Raw genomic sequence first — 8,606 nt, forward strand, 5'->3', positions numbered from 1 at the left:
GGTTTCCCACAGATGTAGTTTTTCACCTTCTCTGCATTACTCACGACATTTGGGCTTCGGGTCGGAAAGTTTTACATCGCAAACTAATGGAACATAACAACTCGTGTAATTTGCATAACTGCTGGATCGTTACACTTGCTTTGCCACTGTTCATTATGAACATTGGAACGCGAGAGTTGAGGATGATGGAAGCTTGCGCTGATAGGAGTTATGAATGATGTAGTACGGGATGGAAGCGTATATGCTCGGAAATCGATACTACTTTAAGAAAAATTTCATACGACCAACCCGAAACGAGTTTGCACCATTTTCAACTCAATTCATTGTTTTGCGGTGCAAATGGTTTATGCATGGTTTGGTTCGCATTCTTGTTAAGCAAACATGAATTATGACGGATAATTTCGGGTTATTTTATGTATATGAAATGGATAATATACGATGTGAAAAAGTACAAACAAAATGAAATAATGTGGAAAAGTAAAACGTTTTCAACGGAAGGAAGACAGGTTGAAAACTTTTATCGTTATTGAAATATAAGGATTCATTAACTATAGCACAACTGAAGGTTAAAATGCACCCTAGAAACGGCTTACGTACACAGGAAGTTAGTTTTCGCTGCATGTAGATTTATTGTCTAAACGTCAAATTGCTTCCGGCAGTTTATTACAGAGTGTAGGAAGGAGGATCAAAATATAATATTGTAACTATATGGTAGAGGATTTCTCCAGAGACCGACATCATAAATCAAGTCTATTCTATCGCTTCTTTAGTCTATACAAAAGGTCTACGTCTATTTGAATTGCAATGTCGGAATTTTAAATAAATTTATCATTAGTGATCGTAAAGTTCTTTAGAAGATCCATCCAGAACTTGAAGATCTTAACCAAAAAATATGCGACAGTGTGTTACTATTATAAATAACCCTCCTACCTAAACGAACTAATTGTTGAAACGCTTATAAAAAAAATCCTCTCAAACCAAAAAGCACATAATGTGTTTGATTTTGCATATCCTTCTTGTACCGTTTCTTGTCTAGACCATCCGCCAAATATGAACAGCATTATTCCACCCCTTAGTGCGTCGTCCAAGCCCGACCTTGCATAATCACTCGTAAAAGCTTTACACGACCTTGCCTTCAACGGTAGCCAGCTGTACTGTACCATCGAACCGTCATATGATGGAATGTTTTTGTTGTGCATTGTTGTTGCTTTGCCTTTAAACAACATTTTGACACAGCATCATGCTTTTCAACCCTTTTTGTACTGTCCATAAATTCGATGCAAGTACACGGTGTACGGAGCAGAATGTGTTTTGTTTTTTTACTTCACTCCAGCACGATGGAAAAAACAAAACCATCGCGAGCAGATATGGTCGAGCAAAAAGTTCCATTTTTTTGTTGGCATGGTTGCTGTGGATCGATTTTTTTTCCACCCTGGCAAAAGTTATTATGGTCTGGTATGGAAAATTAACCTCATGAAAACTCAATCAACTTGAAGTTGACTTTTTGGTAGGAATTTCTTTTTTTTCTGCTCGTAAAGCTAACGATAAAAAAGAAGTGGTAAAACTTTTCTACTTTAAGGTGTCATCATTAAAGCATCTCGTTACATTGAGCTTTACCATTCACTGGTACACATTATCGCTCGCAGACGAGTGTTTCTCGAGTCTTTTCAAGTAGGGTAAGTTGTTGCACTTGAGTGAGGCATTCTATGATCGTGTGTCGTTCAACACAAATTAGTCTGCTCATAGATCTTGACTTGTAACCAGCCAAACATACATGTAAGTTGTGAAGGAAGACATCAGATTCCTACGCAAAAATGTACATTTGTTGGATTGGTAAGAACGTCAGTAGTCTACTGACGTTACGCAAAGGCAATTACTACTCCCACGAAACACTTATTTTCACGCAATGCTGCGGCTCGACGAAGCCTTTCAGCCCTTGTTTGAGAAGCGTGTTTCATGGGGCATGTGGGTCGATGAATGAATTTATGGTAGATGGTAAAAAAATAATGAAATCATGCTAATCAACATTTTGTGTTGGGTGGTTTTGTGGTTAAATTTAACATATATGAACCGAGTGCAAAAAAAGAAACAAGATTTAAATAAACATTTGTTTCCCTTCAACCTACTTACACAAGCCTTTTCCAGAGAAATTATTTTATCCGAATGGCGATAAATGTAGCATTGAATTGTTTTACTTCGACACAACAAACTTTTGCACGCCTATTATTACACAACATTTACCAGATTAGGTTCCTCTTGCTCCACTTGCTTCCGAAACACTTCCGATGATTGATGATAGACGACCAACGTGTCGTCGTCGAATCACCGTTGCGCTTCGATGATTTATTGTGATTATTGATAATCTTTCACGAGCCTAACGCACTCACATCTTTCATTTTTATGTTTTCGCCAAATGGTGCCACCTTCTAAATGTATCACCTTCTGTTTTGCTCTGTTCTCCGTTTCGCTTTCACACAACAGACACAGTGGAGTGCTCACCGGTTTAATTAACTTCTACATTTCCGGGAATTATTATTATTATTTACATATTTTTTGGGTTGGTATTATTACATTTGCCACCGCTGTTTTCATTGCTTCCCATCGACACGAGGCTACCGCACAAACACACTCAGAAACGGTTTGCTTGCTTCCGCCATCTGCAGGGTGTGAAAACGTACGCAGTGAACCGTGTGAAAAGAATTTCCATTTCTAGTGGATTATACTTCGTCTTATTTCAGTTTTCCACTGCGTCTTTCGATGGAATGAAAAGCTCACTAACAAAAACGAAGGGTGGCTAGCGGAAAGACATCTTGTGGGCTGAATAATTTCACACTCCACTCCACGCCACGCTTATTCTTCAAAACGGGTACGGGTGCTGCATTGACGAAACTTGCGGCCGTACGATTCGCGTAATCCTTTGCATATTGAGGTCGTCAGTGAGCGGACACTTCTCCTGTTGAAATGCTCCCTCAACAAGGTACACTATTCACTAACTGCTCACCAACAAACATCACCAATTCCATCCCATCTCCCGGCATTGCTGGTTAATGACAGGTTCGTAGGAAAAGTTTCACAACGTGTTGTGATTTTTTCCTTTTTCTTTACCACTAAAGCGAGACACCAATCGGGCAAAACACACACTAAATATGGATGGTGCGTCCTGTGCCAAACAACCAACCACGCGGGCGTATTTCATCGGACTGATTCAAGCTTGTGCCGTTGGTACGCAACTTAACGTCCTGCGAATGAACCGAACGCACGAGTTGCGATCCGGGTGTCTCTCCGTTTCCTCGGTTTAACGGCCATACGCCGCATTCCACCGTATCGGACGGATGTTCTCAGCTGATTTTACTCTAGCAACGAACGGAGAGCTTTCGTCGATTTCAACCGTCGACTCCACTCGGAAAAGCATTGAGAAATGAACCCGTCAGTAGAATATGCTGCAAGGGAATGAACCATGAGTCTCTAAGGTTCATTCTTTAAACGAAAGCCGTGCTGAAGTTTGCTGAAAGATGTCTTTCAATGTGATTAAACAACATTTTACTAATATTTATTTAAAGCATTGTATTTATTGGAAGCCACATTTTATTGTATTTTGAAATTTTCATTTAAGGACTTCTTTAAGTGGAGAACTAAAAGCATCGCCCCGCTTTCTACCACAAACATAGCTAACAGATGTTTCGAACGCGTGAAAGATATTCAACCATAATCATTCGCTCATATCACGGTCTATCATGAGCAGCAGGTGGCTCAACCAGCTTGTTTAAGTTATGCATAAATAATAGCTTGTCTTCGATATCATTTCCTGCGAGTTTCTTCGAAACTACCAAAAATTGCGCCTTATGCTTCGTCTTGATTGGGCCTGCCGAGTCGGAATGTTGCCACAAAAAGCGGTTGTAACGGCGTTGGTACAGCTATCATACCTTCACGCAGTCACTAATCAACGAGACCCACAGCCAACTGGAGCATGAAATTGCTTTTCGATGTTTTTCGGCAACAGTACAGAGTCTCTTACGCTCTCGGCAATTGTAGTGCAACCTCCATCCAACCATCCAACCAACCAGGCCAACCAGGTAAAAAGCAAACGCACCGCCGAGTGGGTTGCACTTTCGCTTCAGAGGATTTATTTATTCAATTTTCTAATACTTCATCGTCGTGCTCCTTATCGCACGGCACGGCACGGCTTTCTGCGATGGAAGGGATGCGGCAGGGCTTGTCTGTTTGGCAAGGAAGAATTGGAGAGCGTCGTTGTTTGTGCAAGTAGGCAGATCGTAACGGTTGAACCAAGATATGTCTGCTTCGAAGACTTGTTTGGCTACAATGAACCAGCAAAGTGCATTATTTCGATGTTTAATGAGCGTTTAAAGGAGTCTCGAAGGATTAAGGGTCAATTACAACGTTTCCTGTGCTGATGAGATTTTAATGTGTGATTTCTAACATGCAGCTGTTCGTGAAGCATTCAAACAGTTTTATGAATGTTAATGCTTTGCAGCTATAAATAGTTTCAACATGACATTGCATCGTCTGCGTTAAATGCTTGAAAGTCATTTCTACCCAATAATATGTCGCTTTAGAGCTTTTCAATAGACTGTTGATTAAAAGGAGGTCCATCCTACGATCGACTCATTTGAAAAAGTTTCTCCAGCGACATTTTTCATCCATTTCAAACCGCTCTAATACCGGCCCAAACCGTCACGTGACGAATATTGGCTTATAGTCCGGTTTCTAATTTTCGGCAGTCACAAAAATGCATCGCCTGACGCTCTCTAAAGCTGTTCCACATAAGCCTTTTTGACAAGTGCAATGCATCGGCAGGCATCACCCTAGACTCCAGTACGTGTTTGGTATAACGATTACGGTTAAAAGGTCTAAAGCGACCGGAGAGAGATATTTTCTAACCTTTTATTTTCGTCCAAAATGCAACCTTCACCACCGAACGTGATTGCTTGCGAAAGTTCTGGGCAAAAGCCCGGAATAATGATACGAAATGGAAACGATAAAGTTGCACCACCGTCATGCATGCATCCGGTTGCATGTTGCACAGGGATGGTGTGTGGTTTGCGATTTTAATCATTTTAAATTGCAAATTAGATCCGCGATAGTGCAGTGGACGTGTTTTGGCACCTGTGAGAGTTTGTCTTTTTTCCCCGGTAAGGCGTGAGCTGGTGCTTAATTAAATCAAGAAATTGATGGCTAAGTGGCACGTCTTGATGCGACAGTTGGAAGCGATGATACTTTGCTAATGGTAGACAGAAAAGAAAAGTAGATTTATGTTTGCGAACAATGTTTAAACTAAACATTTATGAATATTAATATAATGTTTTAACAACAATAAAGTTTTTATTTTTTTGACAATAAAAATGTCGTAAATAATAAAAGCAACAATTTAATTCCATGTTTCACCTTTTCTGATGAGGGGATAATCAATCGATTAGGTGTATCATATTTGCTCATTTGCTTTCCATCATTAAATTATTTTGTCAACCGCTTCCTTTGATAAATCTTCTACCAGCGAAGAAAATGAGGAAATGTCCTGGAATGAACGAGCATCTCCAAGGTGCGCATCACATCGTCCTGTTCATAATTTCTTCAACGACAACCATAGCAGTCGTTGATTATGGAGCACTGTCGAAAGCACAACCATTTTCCATCCGATTTTCCCGACGCCTGCATCGGAAGGATCAACTTTCATCAGCCTCCTCGCATCCCACTAAAATATCCCAACCCCTCCAGCGTTGGCTTTGGAACCGAGCGCAACGACTCAATTTGTCACCATCGAACATGTCGAACACGATGTCATCGTTCAAACACCCGATGCATCACCGGTGTCCTATATATGCGCCAATTTTCCATACCGGCCCGGGCTGAGCGGATCGCTCCATCGTTGTTGGAGGATTTTCAATTTATGTAAATTTAATTTTCCCTAATTGAGTTGGTAGTGCTTTAGTTTTTGGTGGTTTCTCGGCAATTTTCTCACCGACAGCAGCTGCGTATGGATCAACAACGTGTCGGTCGCCATCGTTCGCGCCAACGCGCAACTTCGATTCGTGGGGAGCGATGGCTGGCACTCTCCCGCACGGATGGTAACACGATCGGGATGTATGAACCTGACTAAATGGCAAACAATCTGGCACCGCGTTGCCGCTCCGTGTTTTCAAAGTTTGTTTGAGAGGCAGTTTTGCATAAAATATTGGAAGTGCATACAAATCGTGAGCATACCATTCGGTGGGAAATTAGAACTGATTGTGGCGACATGGAAAGCATTCGCCAACGCTAAAATGACACCGGTGGAAACAAGGTTTTAGACAACCAGACAGCAATTCCATTGTCTGTTTGCAAAGCAATCATTTATTGGAAAAATTTCCCGGAAAACACTTTCACATCTCACGAAAGATGTTTAACAGTACAATTTTCTGAATATTACCTTTCAATGCACTGGTGCCGCTTACGGCAGACTGTTCCTTTCCAATGTGAAAACCCGAGCTTTGCACCCACAAGTCAAATAGGTACCGCACGCACAGCACCTTAAATCCCTGTGACAAGTGTCTTTACGCAGTGTCTGACGGGTGTACAAAGGCGTATAAAAACCGTCTTTAGATCTCGACCCATTTGGGAAAGGCTCTTAGGTGCTTAACAACGACGCTCGAAGGTGTTCCTCGGAAGGGCGAGATTAATGCGTTTTCACACGCTTGATGAGATGCGGGTCAGTAGCTGCCGAGGGTGTGAAACTTAAGTAAGCAGAAGCCTGTGAGCAATCTGGCCACCATTGTTAAGAAGAGCATGAATAAATAAGTGTATTTATTATTTTCGTTTCAATAAAAGTAAACGTACCTGAAGCAGAGGGAGCAGAATATCAAATGTTACACCATTTGCCAGGATCAAACAATAAAGTTCATTTCATTTGAAAGCTGTTGGAAGGATAGGGAGAAACGTTTTCCTAAAAACTTGCTACAAGTTATGAAATATCTGTTAAAAGTGTTCATCTACCAACATTAAAGACAATAAAATAACACATGGAAAGAAATCAAATAAAAAATCATATTCCAACCACTTGACATTTCCAGTTAATGGACAATTTTGTAGGATCATATTAAACTAGGTTGCGTGGTAGGAAGCTATTCTATTACGCTTTGTTTGATCGATCGATCGTTAAAATTGTGTAAGTTATTGCGTAAAATAATAACTTCAAGGTTTGTTTGATGCTGACTTGAATAATCATTTTCTGCGTCAACGATTTCATTACCTGGTGTACTTAGCTTCAAACGTCCATAGCGCTGTGTACAAGTACAAGCTCGCTCTTTGTTCAACTCAGACACATACTCAGGAAAAATAATTCTATTATGTCTCCTCAAACTAGTTGTATTGGTTAATCGTTACCTAGCTTCAGACGTAGGCACTTTGCCTTTATTGCGCGGTCACGAACCTCAGCGAACCTCATTTTGCACATTATGAAACTTAAACTGAGATGCATTGCGAATCGACTAAGTACATCGAATGTTAAGTTTTAAGTACAGTGTGTTTACCTAGATCGTGCATTAAACGGAAAAAGAAAGATATTAATTTATTAATAAAAAGGAATAGAAAGAAAAAAACAAACAAACAAATATTTTCAAAAATAAACAAATAAAATCGAATTGAACGAGGAAAGCAGAAGAAAAATTACATTTAAGCAGCAATCTAATACAAACCACGTTGCCATGATCAGAACTTTTTCGGTAGAACGATAAAGTTTGTTGCCGGTGGCAGATGACCCTTGCGGTCTGGTAATCTTCTGATGATCTTTGTAGATAAAATTTAATATTTAAATCTTACAACACCCTGGAATCGTAATGATCGAAGAAATTCCAAACTCTCCAAAAATGGCACATGCCTGGTGATTAATTCAATATTTAAATTTAAGGATTGGTTGGTTAAGGATATTTTCAAACGCTTTTTTCATCGTTTCCTTCAGCTCTTCCATCAATCCATGTAAATCATGGATACCACCGCAGGTCTGTGTCCATGTCTGAATAACGATCATGGGGACTAATTTCAAACATTTTCATCGACTTTCAACCTTTTACCCATTCCGATAACATTCAACCAAGCTGTGCGTCTTGTGCATCATACGTACCCCATACATTATCGATCGATAAGTGGTTTGGGAGAAACATTTGCAGCAAACGAAAAATCACACCCAGCAATGCTTACGATGCCTTCCTTGGGTTCAAACGTCCGGAAAGATTCGCAATGTTTGCCCCCCGTTTTTATCACAACCATCACCACTTCCGGGCTAGATTGAGCAGAAACACCTTCCCCAAATCAAAATCGGGATCTAGGCTTTCGCTTCTCTCTTTCTCGCTTATTCCATAAAATGATTCTACCGCAGTCAGTGTAACATTCGGAATGGGTTGAAGATATTCGAGTCGTAAGCCTATCCAACTCATCCCACCCAGGACCTGTTGATTGTGGGCTTAAGTGTGTAGGAGTGTTTGGGATCAACTTAAAGGTTGCTGCTTTCTTTAATATTGGACCTGCTTCAACCCACGTTTTACCCTTTTCCGCATTTATATTCATTACGAAATTGAAAATAAAGCTCTATATTTTTTTTTTCTCTTGCATGATTT

This window comes from Anopheles marshallii, chromosome 3, assembly GCF_943734725.1.
Source record: "Anopheles marshallii chromosome 3, idAnoMarsDA_429_01, whole genome shotgun sequence".
NCBI classification, from domain to species: Eukaryota; Metazoa; Arthropoda; class Insecta; order Diptera; family Culicidae; genus Anopheles; species Anopheles marshallii.